Here is a 21,645-nt window from a genome sequence, read left to right as displayed (position 1 = left end):
TTTCCTTTCTTTACATATTTATTTAAATAAACATTTATTATATACCTATTTATGTATTCCATATTTATTTGTTTTATTCAACAGCAAATGTTATACCTGCATTGATACCTTTTTTTAGTATTGTATTTATTAACCACTTATTGATGCCTTATTATTAACTTGTATTATATTATAAAACTCAATACAAATTTTCAACACAAAAAATATGTGTAATGTGAATGTTCCTACCCACACTTAACTGAAGGTAAACATTGTCCATTTTTTGTTTGTTATGCATTTTAAGGTGCCCTTGGAACATAATAAATTAAATAAAGAAAATCCATACTCTTGCCTTTAATGAGAGCTATCATATATTCTTGGCTACATGACTGGCATAATCCTTCAAGATAGAGTTTTAAAACTAAGTAGGTGCGGGGCATATTGCAACACAATGCAACACTCTTGAAAAATCACACTCAGCAAGGTTTTTTAATGCAGAATTTAAGATTTGGGTGGAACATGTTTCTTAAATCACATTCCCAAATTTGAAACACAGGGACACACTGGTCTTTGTCTATGAATTTGCTTGGTTCAGACATGTGCAAGAGAAGCAACATGAAGAAAAGAATTCTGTTTATTAGCTGGGCAGTAAACTCTGCTGCACTTCCGGAGTTTGCAGAGTATTTCCCACTCTGTGCCCCGCACAGAGCACGGAGATCTGAAAAACTCTGCAAAGTGGCATGGAGTGGAGTATTTCCTCTCTCCTGGCTCACCAAGGCTTGACTATCTCCTGGCGAGAATCCTCAACATGGGTGGTCACAGCAGATCGTTACTGCTCATGTTGAAAAACGGGCCACTTGCATTGAGGAAGCTGCCACTCAAGTTAAACATGTTTTCAATTGGCAGAAAGAAGCTTGCTCCTCTTGCTCTGCTTGTGGTGCTGTTCACGCTGTTTTACTTCTTGTGGTAAAAATCAGCAGCATGACTTATCTCACTCTTCTGCTGCTTCTGGACCTCCATGGAGCGCTGTGGAATTTTTTGTCACTCAAGCCTACTAATTTGTCCCTTGTTTATGTAAACACTTATGCCAGCCATTAAAAAGACATGAAGAATCTAAGAAACCACATTTACACAAATTACCATAAAAAACGAAATCCATGCTGATCACATTTATGAATCTTCTTCAACTATTTTTAACCATCTTCGTTATTTGGGATGTTTCAATGGTCAAAAATAATCTCACTGTTTCAATTATTATGTAGTGTCCTTGAGCAGGGTAATGGGCCCATACATCTTTCTTGGGGAAATAAATAACAAAGTAAAAAAAAAGTGAAAGAGTATCTAAGCCCCTAACTCGTAGGAGATTTTTCGCTTTTTACCCCAAATGATTTTTTCGACTCCTGACTCATTCTAAGAAGGAAGAGATGTACCTGAGGATCATATGGCTTCTCTGGCATAAGTAAGAGACAAGGTAATTAGTAAACAAACCCCGTAGCTGTGTGTCTCAAAATGTCCTTTCTTATTGTTAGATTTGGGGGTCTGTAGTTGGCCCAGGTAGGTACTTGTGACAAATAGGGCCCCTTGCCTCTAGTCTGGGTAAGGGGGGTATACTCCTAAAATAACCCCTGCTCACCCTATTGGTAGCTTGGCACGAGCAGACAGGTTTATCTCAGAGGCAGTGTGTAAAGCATTTGTGAACACATACAGTAATCAAGTGACAACACTACAGATGGATACCACACAGGATTTATATAAAAAATAAGTATTCTTTATATAGGCTTATCACAAGACCACTACCAACAAAAATTCACAATCCTAAAATTAAGATGGTCGTTTTAGCTTAGTTCTCTTTAGTTCTTAAAATGCAACACTTTGAGTCTATGTACCTTAAGATCCGACACGAAGGGCAACGAAAGTGTTGCAACGATGGAAATGCAGCTAATATCCGGTGCAAAGAAATAAAGATGGTGCTTTCTCCTTGATGTGACCCGCTTCCCGGTAATGCGGCGGCATCTGCTGCAATGTCGATCCTCTTCTCCGGCGATGAGCGGCGACAGGCCCTGCGACATGCTACTCGGAGATGCGGCGGCGACTGATACAACGTCGATCCTCTACTCCTACGACACGCTTCCCGGTGAGGCGGCGGCGTCTGCTGCAACATCGATACTCTCCTCTGGCGATGCGAGGCACCTCATGTTGTGAAGAGGCAGCTCTGCGACACACTTCTCGATCTTGAGTCGTGCTACCAGCTCCTTGCGACGCGCAAGTCCCTAAAAAGTCCAACACAACTGCAGGCACTTCAGGAGAACTCTTGAGGAGCCAGTGGGTGAAGTCTGCTGTGGTGTGGAGTGCAAAAAAACGATGGATTTGAGCCCAGATCTTTTGACTGGGGTGAATGTGTGACATTGATCCACATTCGGTCCATCACTTGTTGTTTTTGCAATTGCCGCCCTAAGTGCGCTGGGGATGCCCAGACGTGGGTCCCAGGCACTCCACACCACTTGGAGTCAAGCTAGCCGGGCTGATGAGAGGTGTTACCTCGAAACCGGTCCGGTCCTCGGATGCTTGATTCCGTTCTGGGAAGGACATGGCTTTTGTAGTTTGGACTGGACTGTTCCCATGGGGCAACAGGGTCAGAGCTGATTTGCATATCACCATTGTCTAACCCAGGGTGGTGTGGAGTGCAAAAAAACGATGGATTTGGGCCCAGATCTTTTGACTGGGGTGAATGTGTGACATTGATCCACATTCGGTCCATCACTTGTTGTTTTTGCAATTGCCGCCCTAAGTGCGCTGGGGATGCCCAGACGTGGGTCCCAGGCACTCCACACCACTTGGAGTCAAGCTAGCCGGGCTGATGAGAGGTGTTACCTCGAAACCGGTCCGGTCCTCGGATGCTTGATTCCGTTCTGGGAAGGACATGGCTTTTGTAGTTCGGACTGGACTGTTCCCATGGGGCAACAGGGTCAGAGCTGATTTGCATATCGCCATTGTCTAACTCAGGGTGGTGTGGAGTGCAAAAAAAACGATGGATTTGGGCCCAGATCTTTTGACTGGGGTGAATGTGTGACATTGATCCACATTCGGTCCATCACTTGTTTTTTTTGCAATTGCCGCCCTATGTGCGCTGGGGATGCCCAGACGTGGGTCCCAGGCACTCCACACCACTTGGAGTCAAGCTAGCCGGGCTGATGAGAGGTGTTACCTCGAAACCGGTCCGTTCCTCGGATGCTTGATTCCGTTCTGGGAAGGACATGGCTTTTGTAGTTCGGACTGGACTGTTCCCATGGGGCAACAGGGTCAGAGCTGATTTGCATATCGCCATTGTCTAACCCAGGGTGGTGTGGAGTGCAAAAAAACAATGGATTTGGGCCCAGATCTTTTGACTGGGGTGAATGTGTGACATTGATCCACATTCGGTCCATCACTTGTTGTTTTTGCAATTGCCGTCCCTGAGACTTCAGCAGGAGGCAAGCTCTGTTGCAAGCCCTTGGAGAGCCTTACACAAGTTGATGAAAGTACACACAAAGTTCCTCTCACCTTTCTTTGGCAGTCAGGCAACCACTGTAGGCCAGTCCCCCAAGCAGCACTTCAGCTTAGGGATAATCTTTCCTCAGTTTCGTCAGGTTCCTCTCCTCAGCAAAGGTTTTTTCTTGTTGTCCAAAAGTGATCTAATTTCTTGGGATGAGGTCCCAATATTTATACCCCAAAATTATTTGTCCTCTGAGGGCAGAGGGGGTTTTGCCTAGTCCAAACCAGTTCTGGAGCATTCTATTTACATGACTCCTTCTTTCCTTTCACAGTGCAGGGCAGAAACATCAGACGCCCCACAGGAGGTGGAGCCAGCATTGCGGAGGAAAGGAACAGCCCTGGAGCACTCTGTTGACATGATTCCTTCTCTCCTTTCACAGTGCAGGGCAGAAACATCAGACGCCCCACAGGAGTTGGAGCCAGCATTGTGGAGGAAAGGCACAGCCCTGGAGCATCTGTTGGCATGACTCCTTCTCTCTTTTCACAGTGCAGGGCAGAAACATCAGACGCACCACAGGGGGTGGAGCCGGCATTGTGGAAGGCAGGCACAGCCCTATTCAGGTCCCAAGTGCAACTCCTCCCACCCATCTAGATGCAGATCTCTATATTCACCACTGGGCTGACTCATCCTGTCTCCTGGAATCCCCCAGCCCTGTCACTCAAACTCCAGACAAGGAATACACAAACTAGTAGAGGCAGGCTTGGGTAGTTAGACAAGAAAATACCTACTTTCTAAAAGTGGTATTTTCAAACACAGAATGTTAAAACCAACTTCGCTAAAAATATGTATTTTATCATTCTGAGTTCAGGCGTACTAAACTTGAATTTCTACCATGTCCTCTGAGTCAGTTAGAATTATAAGAGGTTTAATCTAACTGCCCATTCTGGCACATGGAGAACAGGTATCCTTGCAATAGTGAAAAACGAAAATTGCTGTAATTCACTATTAGGACACATGCCACACACAACAGGGCTTGTCCTAACTTATACTTACAATGCACCCTGCCCTGGGGCCTACCATAAGGGTGTCTGATATGAAGAAAAGGGAAGGTTTAGGGACTGGCAAATGGGTGCACTTGCCCAGTCAACATGGCAGTAGCAGACTGCACACAGGCTCTGCAATGGCAGACCTGAGACACACTTTTACAGGCTGCTTCTGTGGGTGGCACAACCAGTGCTGCAAGCCCATTAACAGCATTTGGTTTACAAGCCCTGGGCACACTCAGTGCACTGCACTAGGGTCTGATAAGTAAACCGAATCTGCTAATCATGGAATCACTAATCCATACATCAATTTACAATAGGGAGAGCATATGCACTTTAGCACTGATAAGCAGTGGTAAAGTGCCCAGAGTCAAAAAACAGCCAACAACAGGTCAGAAAAAATAGAGGAGGAAGGCAAAAAGTTTAGGGATGACCCTGCAAAAAGGGCCAAGTCCAACACTTATAGAGAATTTTCTTGTTGTTTATAAAATTGGGAGGGATGGGATCTGATGAGCAGAATGAGGGTTTGGTGCTTTTTATGGCAGGCTTAATACAGCACGCTCGGGAGGGATTTCTATCCTCATGATGCACCTTGTTACTTCGTCTTTACTTGATATATGAAAACTCATGTTATAGAGCATAGTGCCTCACTAAAGGCCTATAACTGCCTCTTGGGGCACCCGTCTTTAAGGCCTAAGGAGATTTGATTGTGTGCAAATTGTAGAACAATATGATAGTGCTACGTTTTTTTTACAGAGAACTGTACAATATACAAAACCTATGGTCTGTTCACAAACAGTGTTAATCCGCAAAAGGATGTTGCCCTAGGTCCCCATATGAACTCGCTGTAATATGATGGTTGTAATACGACCTTGCCCAGCATTAGATTGCTAAAAGACTAGACCTTGTAATAGATAACTTATAATAGATAATAGATCCCCCTATATATGGGATTTATTCTTGTTGTACATGGAGAAAACCTTTAGGGGTCCATTAGGATGGCGGGCGGGCTTTGGCCGCCCGCCACCCTAACGGAGAAGTGGACCGCCCGCTCACAGTGCGGGGGTCCCAACAATGGCATTAGGATGCGCCCGCCACACAGGCGGGCGCATCCTGTATGTTTACCATTGCGGCGGGCGGAGCAGGAATCTCCGCCCACCGCAATGGTAAAAGTGCACGTTGTACTTTGCAAAGCGCAACATGACAGGCACCGCACGGTGCCTGCCATGTTGCACACATGGTTCCCCCCATGTGCACCCCCCAAGCCACGGACTCCGAGGGGGCCCGCAAGGGGCCCCCGCAGGGAGTCTCCGCATGCCTTTCCGTGGTGGCATTGCCGCCACGGAAATGCATTGTGCAAAGCCCATTGTAATGGTGTTGTTGTCAGAGGTAAAGGCGAGTCGTTGAGCCCGTTTGACTAGGGCCCGTGGCCGTGTAATGTGTCTTGCGTGAGGCATAGTGTTGCAACTGAAATCAGCCCTAAAGTACCCAACTTCAGGGTTCGCTGGCACAGGTAACAGCGGTGGGGTGGGACGGGGTGGGAGGGGGGAAGTCGGCAGAAAGTAATCACCATAGTCTTGTATAGCTTCACCGCATGCAAGCCCCTCTCTCAGGAGGCAATGTGTCTCTTCTCCATCAGTGAATGAGAAGAAATCTGTAGCTATACATGGAGGAAAGGTAGGAAGGGGACCAAACTTCCCCTCTATAACGCTGAATAACTTCTCATCATCTACTAGTAGGGTCCCCTTCCCGGTGATCACCCGAGCTCTATGAAGAGGATGCCCTATGTCTGTCCTCTGGTTGTGACCAGAGTTGCCCTCCTATCAGTCTGCTGCATTTCCTTCTAGGGTGGGATGGTTGACCCCCTACGGTCTCCCGAGATGTCATTGGCTCCTATGTTTATATGGGCAGTTATTTCCTCTCCGCTGCTCAGTCCCATGCCTCTTCCGGGCTCTCAAAGAAAATGGTTCTCCACTGAGACATTCATTTCAGTTTGGCAGGTTGCATCAGTATATATTGAATGTCCACAGCCCTGACTTTCTACTTAACCTCTAGGAATAATTTACAAAGCAGCTGCACTTTAGTTGTGTAATCGGAGAAGAGCATAACCCTGGAGTTGATACAATGGATGTCTAGATGTTGGTGTACCTGCCACAGGATAGATTATCAGTTCACAAATTCAGTACCCTGATGACAATGGCTCTAGGAGGTCCCCCCGGTAGAGGCCTTAGGGCAAGCACCCTGTGTGCCCTTTGCACAACAAAGTAGGGGAAATACTCACAATCCAGGATCCAGGGTCTGTACTATTCCATGAGGAATTTCTCCAGGTGATGGTCTTACGTGTCCTCTGGCAGGCCCATCAGCCATAAGGGCACAGGAGGGTCCCCCCATAACACCAGATACAGGGAACATCTGGTTACGCTTGTCTCTATGATGCCATGTCTTGAGGGTCCAGGACAGGGGCCACCCCCTCTATCCTCCTGAGACACCATGGGGAGATGGAGTATTGCTGTACTTGTGTGACCGTCAAAGCCCAGTGTTTTCTGTAGTAGTGTCGCAGGCCCTTTGGGCTCCTGGGGTGGTCACCTCCTGAGGGGGAAGCTGTGTGCAGGTCTTCTGGCTTTGGGGCGAGATGTCTTGTGTGGGTTTCCACCCACCCAGGCTGCAATCGTAGTCCTGGAGTCTCATGCTGCTCAGTCTGTCTCATCTACCCTTGTCCATCAGCTCAGCTGGGCTGTCACAAACTCTTGTGGTTGCCTAAAGGTGAAAGGGGGTCCTTATCTCTCTTCTTCTTGAGACTGACTCCTCAGCCTCGCTGTGCCCCAACAGTCAATGCTGAGGTAAAGGTGGGTCTCTACTGTGCGATTGCAGCTCCAGGTTGTGTCCATTGCCGGCATGCCAGTCTCACGGCAGGGCGTTGTATGGACTAATGCGTTTCTCTTGTCCCCGGCTCCCAGCATGGACTTGGGTAAGCCAAAGGGGACAAGGGTTCGAGCCACCTTATGGATTTTTGTATCAGAGAAAAGGTTGCCCCATAGTCGGCTCGTCCAGGCAGCCCATCTCCTCCACTCTAATGTACCCGTTCCGGTATTACGGGCTACAACTTGGAAGTGAAAACAGCTTTGTCCCACACCCCGGCTAATCAGCTGTCTTCTCTCCCTCGCTCATCCAGGAGTTGATGCAAAGGGGTGTTCGCCACTGTGGGTTCACAGCTCCAGGTGGTATTAGCCACCGGCAGGCAGTCTTCCGGCAGGTCATATGCACACCCATGTTGTCGATCACCGAAATTATCTCTCTCATCACAGGCTCCCTGGATGGGCTCAGGTGAGTCAAAGGGGGTGAAAATAAGGACCATTGTTTGGGTGCTTGCGACCGAAAAAGGTCGCCTAAGGGTCAGATTCAGCAGGATTCTCAGAGCTGACACCAGCTTGCTTAAAACTCGGCCACCATTTTAGGCTGCTTGGCCACGCCCACCAGTAATTTCTTTCCTGATGCTCTTTACAATGTAGGGGAGGAGAGTGATATATAATGGTAGGTGAGCCCTTTGCAAACATGATGGTATTTATCAGATAAGGTAGAAACTGTATTCTTTTTTTTTTTTGCAAGACCTTTATTGTCATTTGATAATCGTACACAGCCAGGAGCCTACAACCCTGGGGCCGGCTGCGAGGTAAGAAATAGGACAAGCCAATGAAGGAGTTACACAGCCCTTCAGCCGACAACGCTAGGTCCGGCGGCTTAATGCATTACATGAAGTCTTACAGTTTTATGGTTCTTTTGTAGATGTCCAACGACAAACAGAAAACAATTACTTAGAAACCTGAAAATGAGACCATTACAATCCAGCTGTCACAACAGTGTAATCTGTATGATTCATGACATGTACAATCCGACGGAACAGTACGGCACACAACCATCACAACATCGACCCTTACATTGTAACTCATGTATATGGATCACTCACGCGCGTCCACATCCAGTGTACCCATATAATCCGTGAAGTAGTCCCAAAAGTTCTTGGGCCTAGATTTCACCGGTAGCTCTTCCTCGTATGTTAACAGCTTATCTCTACAGCTGGACATGTCGTGTAGCCATCTGGATGCTTTTGGCACTTTCCTACTGTGCCAGCATTGTGCAATCTGTCTTTTGGCCAACAGTAGGGAAATCACACAAAATTTGCGTTTGGCGGCTTTAAGATGTGGTACGATTCCCAGCAGGCAGGACCGTATTGTGCATTCTACCTCTACCCCTATCATAGTAGAGAGTGTTGTGGTTACCTCCGCCCAGTAGTTTGGGACCTTTAGGCATGACCAAGCCAAGTGTGCGAAATCTGCGCCCTCCACCCCACATCTCTTACACCTGTCTTCTACTTGTAGGCCAAATTTACACATACGCGCAGGCGTGTAGTACGCCTGATGTACAAACTTTTAATGGATAATTCTGAGGTTGCCATTAGGAGTGAGGATTTGTGTTAATGCGCAAGTTTGCTGCCATTCTTGGTCTGTCAGTGAATCCTCTAATACCGTGTCCCATCTTGCTTTAGCCTTCTCAGTGGTGTGTGGTATCTCAGCCTGTGCTGTGGAGTATAGTCTTGATACTAGGTGCGATAAGTCTTGGGTTTCAATGAGCAGCTGTAGTGTGTCTAAACTATCTGGTTCGTTGGGGAATGTAGGATAAAGTTCTTTCAGTGCGCGTTTCAATCTGAGGTGCGTGAAGTGGAACATGGGCGACTTGTTTTGAATATATGTTAGGTCCTCAATGTCAAGAAATGTGCCCTCATGAAACAGGTCACCCATTCTTTCTATGCCCACTTGTTGTAATAGTGACATGCCCACTTTTTCACCTGTGACCGACAACGCCTGATGGTGATGTAATGGCATTGCAGGTGCATATAGCGGGGTCTTATGCGCCAGTTGCCCGAGTTTCTGCCAGGCTTTGACTGTGGTGTCGATAGTGTTGATGTCTTGAGCATGAAGGGGTTGTCTGACATGAGACAGGATTGCTGTCAATGGGATTGGTTCCCCGTCCCCTTCCTCAATGGCAGTATGAGCGATGTACGGTAACTCGTGGTACCAATAAGCAGCATATTGGGCCTGGGCACATAAATAATACAATAGAAAGTCCGGCACCCCGAAACCTCCCCGGATATATGGAAGAGTTAGATCCACGCGAGCCTGTTTGCCTGCCCATATGAGCTTTAGTACGAGTGATTTTATGCGGCGGAAAACCTCTCCAGGGGGTGTGATAGGAATGTTATTAAAAAGGTATAGTTTAGGTAACACATTCATTTTCACGATCGCTATGTGATCCGCCAAAGATAGTGGCAATTGTATCCAACGCTGTACCTTGTCTTCCAATTTGGAGATCGCTGACCCATAGTTCGACCTGATAATCACCTCAGGGCCTCTATGATACATCACACCCAGATACCGTATGGGATCTTTCTGCCATTCTAGCGGATATTCAGTGTCAAAGGGAGTCGTCGTATCCGTTAGAGGGATAATGGAGGATTTGGACCAGTTTATGGCCAATCCCGAGTGTCCCCCGAATTTGATATACTCTCACAGCAGCCGATTTAAATGTGTGTTGGGATCGCGAACGTATAACAACATATCGTCTGCGTACAGCGAGATATGAAGTGGTCTGGAAGGGAACTGCAGGGCCGACGATTTGTATTTCTGTCTGATCAGGCAGGCCAATGGCTCCAGTGCTAGCGTGAAGAGCAAGGGTGAAAGCGGGCACCCTTGCCTGGTACCTCGCTCTATATTAAAGATGTCAGAGACGTAACCATTCACTCGAACTCGGGCGCACAGATTGGTGTATATCAACGATACCCATTGTACGAAACGTTTGGGGAAGCCCATTCTCTGCAGAATAGCAATCAGATAGCTCCATTCAATAGAATCGAAAGCCTTGGCGGCATTGAGCATGACTGCCACTGCCTTCGTGGAAGGCTGAAGATAGTGCGAGAGGGCAAACAGTGTCCTAGTGTTATGGGATGTTGCCCGCGTAGGGATAAACCCTGCCTGGTCCGGGAGGACCAATTTCGTCATCAGTGGAGTTGGCCGAACCGCCAGTAATTTCGCGAGTATTTTGGAATCAGTATTGATAAGCGATAGCGGTCTGTAAGAGTTGCACAATTCCGGGTCTTTGGAGGGTTTTAAAAGGGCGATTATCACAGCTTCCGAAGTGTAGGGGGTAATTCTGCCCGGTCGAAAGCTGCACCGTACATTTCTACCATATAAGGCGCAAGCACATCTACATATTGTTTATAAAATTCATTTGTGTACTCGTCTGGGCTAGGTGCCTTCCCGTTCGGAAGTGATTTGATCACGTCAGTCACTTCCTCTACCGTAATGGGTAACGCCAAATATTCCCTCTGGTGAGGTACCGGGTTTTTATGGACCCGGCGGTGCCGGGGGAAACACCCAAAGACCTCGAGTCCCTCCTGTTTTGGACCACAGAAACACAGAGTCTTCTAGGTGATGGCAAAGATCGTATTTATTGGCTGCAACCAGTAACAGGTATCCTAGAAGTACAATAGCATGAAGCGCATGTATGTTCTCAGGAGACTGCTCGTTTTTACAGAACCAGCCTTCTCTTTTTATACAAAATATTGAGCTTCAGGCAAGAACTCCTTGTTTTACAGTTTGACCATATACATATTTTCACTGCAAAGAAAAAGCAGAGTCACGATGACAAGCCCACATTTCAGTCTGTCCAGTTCGTGATAGATTACCCGGCAAGGCCCAGAACTTTCATCAGATATCGACAGACCCCTAATAAAATCGGGCACCTCCTCCTTGTAAAACAGGTCATAAAGAAGAAACAGGGAAAGGTGTGTGTGAGATAAAACATAGCTTGTATGCGATGAACGGTTTATGACATGTTATGCCTTGATACTAATCTTGTTCGGCCATTGGGAAAGGAACTGCCCGAACAGGTTTGGCTTGAGGCAGTGGAGTCAACTCGCCCAGGTCACAGAGGAGTCAGCAAAGGTGTACGTGTCCTTTTAGATCGAATTCGGCCTTTGGTCGTTTTGACTAGGTAAGGGCAATCACAAAATGGATGCTGCTCACAAAATGGAACCCGAGGGTTCAAAGAGGAAAACTACGATTTCAGGGTGATTGCATCACTCGATCATGACGCAAATGTTGATGTATAGTATCCCAATCATTACCGGTCTGCCGATACCAAAATCGTCATGGTACGATGATATTTATGACACGGATGCAGAGCTTCGGTACCACACAATAGCGGGGTCCAGAATTTTCAGTACCACACTGGCCGTCCGACAGCCAACCTATTGCCACATCCTCCAAATAGCTAAAAATCTCCTCCGCCGATGCTATCGGTTGTGATTTGTATAGTGCCCCGTGAGTGTCAACAAAGCCATTCAGAATGTCCGTGGCTTGTGTCTGTAATGTACCATCCCTAGACTTGATGCGCAGTATAGCCGTGTGTCCCTTGCCCTCGCATATTTTGGTTGCCAGTACGCCGCCAGGTCTACCGCCCTCACCGAAAGATCTAGCCGTGTGTTTTCGATCTATATACTTTATTTCATCGTCAACAAATGTTTTATGTTCTGTGTGTATTAGACGCAGTTCCCCCAGTAGGGTGATATCGTGAGTGGTCTCAAAGGCCATTTCTCGCTCCTTCATGCGCGTCTCACAGCGCTTTATCTGTTGCCTAATGTCCTTTAATATGCCTATTGTAGTGCTCATGCACACGCCCCGTATTGTGGCCTTAAATGCCTCCCATAACAGCCCTGGATCCTCCACCACTGGTGCATTTATCTGAAAATATTCCCTAATCGCTTTATTGATGGTTTTAGCGTAAACATTATCAGCTAGAGCACGTGAGTTGAACCTCCAGTGAAACGGGGGTGGTGCGTAATGCGGTATCGTGAGTTTTAACAATACAGGGTTATGGTCTGACAGTGTTCTAGGTAGGACGCGCAAGTCCTGTGCCCACAGTGCAATGCTATCCGTGCCCAGCCAGTAATCCAAACGTGACCAACTATTGTGGATCGCTGAAATGTGTGTGGCCCCCGGTGTGTCAGGGTGTCTGTGTCTCCAAAGATCTGTTAACGACAGGTCCGTCAGCATATGAACAAGTTTCGTCCTTGCCTGCTTGTGCTGTTCCGAGGAGTGTAAGGAACGGTCTACACCATCCACCATAGCCACATTCCAGTCACCCCCCGCATATGATGTGTGTGTTTGTGAGTGTCTGTAAATGCCCCCACACTTCTTGAAAAAATTCGGGTGCATCCACATTCGGACCGTACACGTTAAGGAGCGTTAGTCGTTGCCCACGTAATGTGCCGGACACAATAACATATCTCCCATTGGTGTACTGTGAAGTTCACACCCCTCCGGATCAGTGTGCTCACCCCTCTCGAATAAGAGGAGTAAGTAGCAGTGTAGGACGACTGCGCCCAGCGTTTGCCTATGTGCTGATGTGTGTTAGGTGCGATGTGTGTGTCTCCTGCAGCACAGCCACATCTATGTCCCATCTATTTAGGTAGGCAAACACCTGTCTTATTTTCTTTGGTTGTGTAAAGCCTCTGATATTCCACGTGAGGAAATTTAAATGTGTTCTACCTGTACCTCTACCTTCCGGAGTCATCGATAAGGCCATTGAGTCCAAGCTAGCAACAACTTACAATCATGATCAGAATCCATACGCACTGCAATGTGTGCGGTCACGTGTGACCTATTAGCCCCTTGCCATACAAAACACAGGAACTTGACATTGTCATGAAAAATACCACTACCCTTCCCCCCACCCACTCCAGCAACCCAAATCTGCCCTTCTGAAACATACCCTTCAACCTAGAGAGCTTCAGAACAATTCCCATCTTAACAGAACTTACGTGGGGGGATACCCTTGCGGAGGTCCGCTTGGCGCACAACTCAACACCCAACTTAATGGATGCGGACGACTCACTTATCGATCGATTCACACATGTGTGGTATGGCTGGCTGCCCCTATCCCACCCACCACCAACAGGAACCTGGATACAGTCTTGAGTAGCAACATCAGTGACCTCGTAGAGCATGACAGTCCAGCATGAAGATGCCAGCGATTTAGGGGGCTTTGTGTAAGGCTGATAACAAGGTATACAGTGTGCACATATATCTCACCCGGTCATATCGAACCTTCCGTATTATGACACTGCGTGAGGCCGTAATGGCCGCACCACAAATCACAGGTCATGTGCTCCTTTGCCATTGTTCACCCTGGTCCTTTCGTCAAACGGGCAGTGGTCTACAGGACGCATAGGAGCGTGAAACATTATCATGCAGAGTGACACAGTCCCGAGTGGAGCAGGACAGTATAGAGGGCGTGTGCAGACCCATTGGCCAGCACTAACAATCAGCCAGCAAGGCACTTCCTCATTACATCAGAAGTAAGTTAGGGTCGTAATGCAGATATGCCAGTGATGTGCAACCCATAGCGATAAAGGGCCCTCTGGAGGCTAGGATTAATGCATAACAACGCCTTGTTAATGAGCGTAGCAATGATACAGTTCTCATGGCTACACAGTGGGCCAGTCTCTAGTCCTGTCACGCCCAGCGGCCTCCAACGATTACACCCAAAGCAATAGTTTGCATATCTGACAGCCCTTTGAAACAGTTAGTGCAGGCCACGGAAATTGGCAGTCGATGCCACCTGGGGTTTGCACGCCGTGAACATGACCGTACCAGTTATTGGGAACATCAAACCACAAATGATCAGAGATCGTCTTACCACAATTTTCGCGGGAGTACTGCCCATCTGTCCATCCCCCTCAGTCGGAATCCGGTTTCTGTTCCACTCGTGCATTAAGTTTATTCTGTTTCATCACCTTTTTCACAAATTCTTGCGCGGCCTTAGGGGTCGACAGCAGTACAGCTTTACCTTCCCAAGACACACGTAATTTGCCGGGTATAACATGGAGTAACTGATGTTGAGATCTCGGAGCTTGGCCTTCACAGACGCAAATTCTTTCCTTGCTTGCTGTACCGCTACAGTGTGGTCCGGGTAGAATTCTAAAGTGTTACCTTGATGGGTGATCGTTCCCTTCTCACGTGCGAGCCTCAAGATGGTGTCCCTGTCACGATAATTAAGAATTCTCGCCACTATGGGCCGTGGTGGAGCTCCCGGCGGTGGACGAGGCGCGAGGGATCTGTGAGCCCTCTCAACTATGAAGATCGGAGATAGCGCGTCTGCACCGAAGAGATCTTTGCACCACTGTTCTATGTATACCTCCATGCGACCGGTGTTTGTTGTTTCCGGAAGGAAGGCCAGTGATACACACATTATTGCGCCTGGACCACGCTTCCAATTCCTCCTCCTTCGCCTTTATTACTTCCAACATGCGTTCCATGCCGGCGCATTTGTTGGTCGTGGCGCGCGACTCATCTTCTACTGTTGATATCCTGGTTTCGGCCGTTTCCAACCTCTCGCCATGTTTTTCCAGTTTGTCAGACATGCCGTCCATCGTGCATGTCAAGTTGTCCAATTTGCCGTTAATGTCCAGTAAGTTCGCCTGAATGGAAAGCAGTATCTTCTCCATATTGTTACTCGGCGCCAGGTCGGTCGACACCTCGCCGTCCGCCATCTGCTCCGTGGGTTTAGGTGCTTTTTTGCTTTCAAATGAAATCTTTTGCTGCTGTTTGTCTGGCTTAACCATCTTCACTGGCAGTGGTGGTCTTGGTTCCACATCCTGAAGCGAGGACCTGGTGATCCTGGTTGATGCCGCCGTCGTTGCTGCCAAGCGATATTTAACTATGTGCACCGCGTGCAAATCAGGGTCCCTAGCACCGCCGCTCCCGATGTCCAACCGAGGCGTGGTTTGAGCTGCCTGGTGGGGTGCAAAGTGTTATCTTGTAATGGGGCTGAGGGGGGCACCACTGCAATACCCAGCAGGATGGCTGATCCCCACGATGTTTGTTTAAGGGCGAGCAGCCTTCAGCCCTGATGAATCATTGGACGCTGAGTACAGTGTTGGCTTTATCAGGTGCATGAATGGAGCGACACGGCGCATCAAAAGCCACTGCAAGTCCGTATCCTCCCAATGGCACCACAGCGAATCGTCCTAGTCCGTAGGCTTCGCTTGCATACAGGGTTGACCAGTCCGTGCGTTTTCGCGCCCTTTCATTGCCATAGCGCCTGGCGAAGTATCGCCTCCTGGGCCGCGAAGCACCACGCGTGCTCTGGACGCCACTGCCGCCTACACATCCAAGGGTTGGTTTACAGTGAGCAGTCTTCCCCCAGTCCCACATATCACGTTGGTCGTATAGTAAGTGCAATGCTCGCCTGCGGATCACAGGTTACACGGGCGCTGCCATTTTGCCTCAGTGCATTCCCGGGCGCTTAAAGGAGCCGTACCCCAGCCATTACGGTCCGGCACTGAATCCATACCTTCCGGTGCTCGTCTCAGCCCGCATGTCACAGCCCACACGTACAGCGCTAACGGTGTTGCTGGTCTCCGCGTTGCTTACTTCGGAGTTCTGGGCTTGTACGAGTCGGCAGCAGACGCGGCGACCGCCATCTTGAATCGCCGCACAGTCCCACTCTCTTTTGTCCGCAGTTTTCTCTACTCCACTCGTGATATTGGCGTTCAAACTCGCTTTTTCACCATCCTGATGTATTCACACGTCGGGGCCATATTCCGTCGGCGACATTGCAGGCCTCGGGGCGAGCACAGACCGCGTTTCCTTCGGTTGTCCGGCGGAGCTGCGGTCTCACCAATCCATTCCGCTGTGCGCCCCCTAGCGCCTCATTTCAGGTAGAAACTGTATTGTTTAGAAGGAGTCACACAAGATTTCTTGGGTAAAGAGCAGAGTGAGCACTTCTGGTAGCAGCACACTTGTACATAGCCAGCTCACCCTTATTCACTGTTTCTGCATCTTTGATCTATTACTCACAGATAGAAATATTTCACTCACACCTATCTTCTACTTTAGAAGGTGATAAACACAAAGTGCTATGGATGTGAAATGCCAAAATGGTAAGCAAGCATAGCATGTAGTTACTTGTACAAATGGTTTTTAAAATGTTTAGTACCTTGAGATGTGCAGCGTTACATGACTTCCGTCTCTGTGAAACTCATGACAGTCTACATTTTTTGACAATGGTCTTGGTAATGCTGATCTTTTTTATTATATTTTCAGTATCCATATAAACTACTTGAAGAAGTAACACCACCGGAACACAGGGATGTCTTCAACATCCCCACCTTAGCAGCTGAGAAACATTTGAGTCTTCTTTAAAATACCATACCATCATGTTCATGTTCCTTCTCTCTCAAACTATGTTTCTTCCATTCTATCTTCACAAATCAAAGTAAATTTGCAAGATATCACAGGAATAACTGCCTGTGGAAAATGCGCTCCATTCTCAGAAACAAAGGAATTCTTTACGGTACTAGCAATGAGTGAATGGTGTAGCAACTCAATCTGTCTCTCATCCACTGGAACCCTTAGAGAGCTACAGCTGATCTCTTAATTTCAAAGCTGGTTTTAGTGCACAGTGTAAACAGACAGAGGTGGAATCTATCTCCTGCTGGAAACAGGGATTAATTAAAACAATCATCCTTCTGACTACTAGACTAACCTCTTCTGTGCGAGACGAGAATAAAAAACACAGGGTTGATCCTACTTGTGGACGAGCAAAAAACTATGGGCTCAAAAATTCCATTTCACTCTAGGATCAAATTTAGCCCCACTTCTAAATTAAGCAAAAGATTCGGCTGGCATTGGCTTTGAGCAAAGAATAAAAAAATCTTTTTCTCTTAAAAAATTGGTCACTCCCAGATTTCGCAGGTGCAAGTGGGGTGGCTGCTCCTTCTCTTTGGCAGCCGTAAAACTCTGCAAATCTTTGCGCCTTCCGATTTCCAAGCAGACTCACTTCCGGTCTTTAAGAAGCTCTTAAAGTAATGGGGCCAGGTGTACGACCCATTTTTGCATGAGCAAACGGGTTATGGACTCATTTGCGCATGCAAAAACAAATAGGGCCATGTACAAACCCTATTTAGCAAGTTGCAATTTATTTGCAACTCGCTAAATAGGATTTACAACTCACTATCGGAAGGGGCATTCCAAGAGTGCCCCTTCCTAATTGCGACTTGCTACCTTATGTAAGAATGTTTTGCTACTGCAATTGCAGTTGCAAAACACTCACAATTTACCACCCTCTTCAAGAGGGTGATAAAACACTCTCAAATGGGAATGGGTCCCCAGGGGACCCCTTCCACTTTGCAATTGCAGGGGAAAATGAAAACGTTACATGTTCTTTTAAAATACATCCAGTTTTCCTTTAGGGAAAACGGGCTGCATTAAAAAAATGCTTTATTGAAAAGCAGTTTCAGGCATGGAGGCCTGTTGAGCTGAGCAGGCCGCCATACCTGAGAAGGCCAGCCATTCCTATTGGGGTTGCAAACTATGAGTGCCTCATGAATATTGATGAGGCATGCTATGTGCAACCTCATTGGGAATGACAAACAGTGTCTCTGACACTGTTGTACATGGCATTTAGCGACTCACAAATTGCGACTCGCAATTGAGAGCAATTTGCGAGTCACTAAATGCCCGGGTCGTACACCAGGCCCCTGTTTATTTGCCTCCTAGCAGGTTGTTGGTGCTTACTTCTCCCTGTTCACTTAGCGCCTTGAAATCAGCTGGTATAAGTGCGCTTTATAAATACTATCCTATCCTATTACCTAGGATCAACCGGTTATTGGTAATGCCCACAGTTTGCTATTTTAGAGAAAAATAAATCAACTGTTTTACATGTCTAAATAGCCTTCTTGTTTCCATTCTCTCTATCTATCAGCTTGAGAACATGATCAAAATGATGAAAAGCACTCTCAGGTTTTATGAGTTAATACTTTCTACATAGAGCGAGGTAAGATTTTGATGCTTTTTTCTGTCAAAAAGAGAGAGCGTGAGTACTATCTAATTGAAAGAATCACACAAATAACCGTCACTATTCAATGAGGTCGCTGGAATGTAATGTAAATGTAAGGTGGATTTGTAGAGCAGTGCTTGTCACCCTAGAGGGTATCCAGGGGCTTCTTCCATACAATAATGGGTTTGCTTTACTTGCCAAATAATCCACCCTATGATACACACTTTGCAGTTTTCCACAAAGAATTGTTTTGCTACTTTAGAAGGATCAAAAATCACACATGGTGCTGCGCCGTGGCAAACGTTAACTACTCGCCTGATTGTTTCACCCGTGTTAAATTGGTACTAGAGAGGCAGAACATCTTGCGAGAATAGCATTAATGTGTGATGAAACAGCAAAATATTATTGTCACAGAATGCACTACATTTGCTGCATCATTTTCACTGTGTTCCATAATTTGGCCTTCCAAATGTGTCTCTGAATATCAATATTGTGAAGCACTAATATCATTGACAAAAAATCGAGAGACAAAATATCAAAAGGTATGTGTATAGATTTTCTGCACCTAATTCCACATCGGTGTACCAAAAAAACATACACATATATCTTCATTTATGTGGCGTTAAGAATGGCAAATGTATACGTTCCTCTATGCATTTACCATTCATTATGTTGTCCCTCGATATTTTGTCCACTCTTTTACTGTGCCACAATATTCTTGTCCTATATATTCAAAAATACAATCGCCCCTTCATAGTTTCAGAATTCCAGAGCCACTTCTGATAGAAGACCTTTGATTAATGTTTTAAATTACATTACAGTTGGTTGTGTAGAAAAAGAACGAAATACAAAGGTTTTTAAGAGTCATGGGGAAAAATGTAATCAACATACGACATGGAGAGATTGAGGCTCAAATCCCATTGGTGCTTGAGGAGGAGCGATTCTGGGGTAGGGTCATTCAAGTCCTCATCATCAAAGAAACACTTTTATGTTGATTAAGATTGGGTGCAAAACCTTTTAAAAGAGAAAGACTTTGTTTATATGAATTCATTATGTGCATCACGTGGGAATGGACCCCCAAGAGCTTGGCTGTCATCCCACTATGGATGCTTTGGGATTGCCACAGAAGAGCAAAATAATTCTGCAAATCTAGGTCAGATGCAAGGGGGACACAATGGGTAAGTAACATTATCTGCCCCCTAGAGTCTAAGACTGGTGGTTATCAGGTCGCGGTCACATTGTTATAAATAATCTGTATGATTACAAAACACCTACTGGCTGTTTAAAGACTTCCAAGAGTGTTAGAATTCTGTGGAGTAGCTCCTGCATGGGAGAGGTTGTGACACTGGAGAAGAGACGACGCAGCTACTGGAGTACAATATTGTATGGCAGCACATTTTTATGAACTGTCTTACCTCTTGTTGTGTTTAAAGAGGCCCAATCTCTTCCCAGCTAACTCCCCCTTTACATTGGTTAAAGTTATTCAGGTTCTTTGCAAGCCAACGTTTAAAACAAGGCAAAAGATATTTTATGAGCCCATGGTACCTCCACGTTGCTTGCTAGACTGTAAGGATGGGAAATTGCCTACTTGACCAATCTGACCTTGTACCTTTCAACTTTCAGGTTCCAGACTAAATTCCATCTCTTCAGCTTTTGATTCTGACCACTGTGATTGATATCACTGACAACATTTATGGAGGATCCCTCGCCATTTCCTTTCTGAGAAGCATTCAGTGCTGAAATGCCATGTCCCACCAGAGGACTTGCAGAGAACATTTAGAAATCATTGAATAGTAAAGCTTCACCAGCTGTAGAGAAACATGAAGGTTCGACTTTTGTGATTTGGCGAAGAATGACGACAGCATCTCAACGGCTTAGAATCACCTCCAATGACAATGAAGTACTGCTTCCTCGAGTCTGGGGCTCCTACATCAAATCATTCTCCAATATCAGCCATGAAACATTGGTTCATCACAACTTGAGCAATATTAAGCAGTTAATAAATAGTTATTGTACAGCTATGATGAATATGAAATTGCTTACTATTTGTAAAGTAAATCTGACTCTTTAAAATAAATGTAATGTGAATGTTCTTACCCAGACCACTGAATGTAAACATTGTACATTTTTTGTTTTTTTTAATGCATTTTAAGCACCCTTGGCACTAAATAAAAAAAATGAAGAAAACAAATACTCTTGCCTTTAATGAGAGCTATCGTATATTCTTGGCTACATGACTGGCATAATCCTTCAAGATAGAGTTTCAAAACTAAGTAGGTGTGGGGCATATTGCAACACAATGCATCACTCTTGAAAAATCACTCTAAGCAAGGTTTTTATGCAGAATTTAAGATTTGGATGGAACATGTTCCTTAAATCACATTCACAAATTTGAAACACAGGGACACACTGGTCTCGTCTATGAATTTGCTTGGCTCAGACATGGGCAAGAGAAGTAACATGAAGAAAATAATTCTGTTTATTAGCTGGGCACTAAACTTTGCTGCACTTGAGGAGTTTTTTTACTGAGTTTTTCCCACTCTGAGCTCCGCACAGAGCACGGAGATCTGAAAAAGTCTGCATAGTGGCATGATATGTGAGTGATACTTCTTAAACACTAACAGAATACTAAGCAAATACTTATTTGCTAACCGTATAGTCTTCATTTACAATGCAGAACATTTAGTGAATACAAACAATTTGAATACTACTGGACTTTACCCAGACTACTATTAACATTCTAATCAAGCTGCATGCTAAATAGTAGCAGATTGTGAACCTTATTAGTTATTAAATATTAAAAAGATGTTCAAAGCATTTTGTGTCCAAACTGTTAAAGCTAAACCGAACGGTATGGCTAGGTTAATAATATATCATAATATTTACAAATAAACAGGTACACTAGCAGATACTTTCTAATTACACATGCATAGATTGGAGGATCTCACAACTTCCTCAATTAATATATTACTATGAATTAATGGTCAAAGTATTTCAGCACTGATGACCGTTTGTTCATATGACTATTTGGTTTATTTTCAAAAGTCCTAAGATTACAATAAAGTAAAAGTATATGAATTTTTATCAGTAATACATTGAACAATCTCCACATACAATGACTGAGACGCATAGAAGCCCACCTTCATTTGTCACCCTTAAGTGCTATAATATTTATTTGGCTTGACCATTTGAACTAGCTTGTGCCTTCTTTTTTTTTAAACAAATATTATTTGTCAAGTTGCACATATATTGCAG

This window comes from Lissotriton vulgaris, chromosome 1_1 (genome assembly GCF_964263255.1).
Source record: "Lissotriton vulgaris chromosome 1_1, aLisVul1.2, whole genome shotgun sequence".
Lineage (NCBI taxonomy): Eukaryota > Metazoa > Chordata > Amphibia > Caudata > Salamandridae > Lissotriton > Lissotriton vulgaris.
Note: the sequence above shows the minus strand (reverse complement) of the source record.